This window comes from Monopterus albus, unplaced genomic scaffold (genome assembly GCF_001952655.1).
Source record: "Monopterus albus unplaced genomic scaffold, M_albus_1.0 scaffold65.1, whole genome shotgun sequence".
NCBI lineage: Eukaryota > Metazoa > Chordata > Actinopteri > Synbranchiformes > Synbranchidae > Monopterus > Monopterus albus.
The window spans coordinates 3,383,979-3,386,971 of record NW_018127945.1 but is presented as its reverse complement, the minus strand read 5'-3'; positions in this window follow the sequence as shown (position 1 = coordinate 3,386,971).

The following is a 2,993-nucleotide window of genomic DNA, read 5'->3' as shown; positions in this document are numbered from 1 at the left end:
GAAATGGAGACGTGGCAGACGGGGAGGAGTTGAACAGTTAAACCCAATTCTTTAGTTGAATGTGCAAGAAGTGAAGACAGAAGAGGACTGTATAAAATCAGCAGAAAATTTAATCGAAGTCTGGTCACATGTCAAGTTTTACGGCACTGGGCTCAGAGTGACAGAACTTCCGCAGGAAGTTCGTTACTAAAAAGTGCCCGACTATTGTCTGTAGTTCCATCTATCTTCGTGGGTGGGAACCGCCCCAGACAGAGGTTGGACTTACACATATCCTAATGCTATTGGCCATAGGCGTGAGCAGGCCAACCTCTGCTTTACGTCAGCTACTAAATATGCAAATCAAATGCTGTGTGGGAGTGTTGTGATGTCAGGAGGCAGCTAACAAAACACAAACTTTTCGTTATCTTCAAAAAGCAGACATCCTGTCTATAAAAACCCTAACAAACAAACAGTAAATACCGGACAACTGGTCAACTTCAAAGTGCAGACATCCTGCATGCACAGACCCTAATGAACGAACAGTAAATACCGGACATTTGGTTAACTTCAAAGTGCAGACACATTCTTTTAACAAACTAACAGGAGATACTAAGCAGTTTTAACAGTCATCAATGCAATAGTGATACATATAAGTAAGGGATAAAAAAATAGGAAAGGAAGCTTAAGTTCATATGACTCAAATATTACAGAACGGAGGCTCCGGTGCTTAGTTAGGAGTGATAGGATAACCCTCCTGGTTATACTGTTCCCAAATGTCCAGCCTCTGGATAATAAATTGAACTTGAACTCCATGTTCGGATTTTCAGGCAGAAGGACATATGGGACTGCTCCCTGCTGTGTTCTTGTGAAACATGGCTGGCGAAAGCAACACCCAATGAGGCAATAACTCCGGATTGTTACTCTGTTTTCAGACAGGACCCAGACTCGTGGAGGAGGAATGGCTGCCTTCGTCAAACAGTCCCGGTGCACCGACTGTAAGATTATCTCCAAATTTTTTTCTGAAGAATGTGAAAGTATGCTGAAGTAAAATTTTCCCATTCATTTCAATGGGGCAAAATTCTCAAAATTAAGCTAAATATTTTAAGAAGTATGAAGTTTAGAAAAATTCTGAATAAAAGCATGAATGGCCTTGAAAAGCTGAACATTTTGATACCTGAAATAGTTGAAAGTATGATTCATTTCAATGGGGCAAAATCTTCAGAATAAAGCTAAAGCTAAAAATCTGGCATGTTTCCAGGATTTTATGTGAGGTTCAGTTATTATACTGGGCTTTTATTTTGAAAGTCAAGCACATTTTGGGGCCTTCCTGTGAGCTGAATTTGTAAATTAGGTGCTTTTATTTTGAAAATCTGGCACATTTTAGGGCCTTCATGTGAGCTTAATTTGCAACATAGGCTTTTATTTTGAAAATCTGGCACATTTTGGGGCCTTGAAAACTTTTTTTTCATCAGAGGCTTTTATTTTGAAAATCTGGGAAATTGTGGGGCATTTATGTGAGCTTAATTTGTAACCTGGACTTTTAATTTGAAAATCCAGGCACATTTTGGGGCCTTCATGTGAGCTTAATTAGCAATCTGGTGCTTCTATTTTGAAAATCCGGCACATTTTGGGGCCTTCATGTGAGCTTACTTTGTAATCAAGGGCTTTTATTTTTAGAATCAGACACGGTTTGGGGCCTTCGTGTGAGCTTAATTTGTAATCAGGAGCTTTTCCCGTTAATTTGAATGGGGCAAGATTTTCAGAATATAGCTAAATATTTAAAAATTGTGAAGTTTAGAAAAATCCTGAATAGCAGCATAATGTCATTGAAGAGCTGAACATTGTGATACCTGTAATAGATGAAAGTATGCTGAAGTAGAATATCTCCATTCTTTTGAATGTAACACATTTTTCAGAATAAAGCTAGTCTAAAAATTGTGATGTTTAGAAAAATTCTGAACAAAAGCCTGAAGGTCCTTGAGGAGCTGAATATTTTGATACCTGAAATAGCTGAAAGTATGCTGAAGTAGAATTTTCCCATTCATTTGAATTGGGAAGATTTTTCTGAATAAAGCTAAATATTTTGAAAGGTATGAAGTTTAGAAAAATTCTGAATAGATGCATGAATGTGTTCCTTATATTCAATATGCACTATCCTTCAGAGTGACACTGGAATGTCCTGACAACATCTTTCCACCACAAGCACGTTCCAGCCTGTGCTGGTCTGATTGGCGGTGCTGTGTGGTGTGTCTTGCTAGGACAGGATAAACTAGCTGACAATGACAAGGAGCAAAGCTCTTAGCTTTGAAAGGAACTGGACATTCAGTTGTTAAAACATTTACATTGAAGCTGTTTCTGAATATTGCAGGGCTCTTATTTTGAAGGCCTGTGTGTGTGCGGGTGTGGCGTGTGGGGGGGGGGGGTGTCACTGCACCATCGTGTGTGTTACTGCACATCACTGTATTGCTTTGATTCTATATGTTTGGGGTTTATTTTGTGTGTGCATGTTATTCTGTTGCTGTTTGTGTGTGTAAAAGTAATAGGTGCATCATTAAGTGACTCAGCAGTTTGAGGACACTACAGCAGATTTCAGTCAAACATGGGCTTCAAAAGAAACCACAATAAGAAAAATAAAGAGGTTAACAATAGTGTGGATGCTTACTCAGCATCCACACAATAATAAATAATTGGATAACAATAGTGTGGCTGCTGCATCAGCATCCACACAAATAAATGCCAGGATAACATAGCGTGGATGCTTCACAGCATCCACACCATAAAAAAGGATAGGATAACAGAGTGTGGGTGCTTTACAACATCCACACAACTACAGAAATGCATTTCCTGTTGAAAATGCGTGTGGCTGCTGATATGCTGAAGGCCTTTAAATTCCTGAAATTAATTGCTGAAACAGTTGAAGGATGAGAAAAAATGGCTGAAGTTCTTTGTTGAAATAATTGAGAAGAAATGGTTGAAATTATTTGTTGGAATAATCTGAAAGATGAGATGCCATA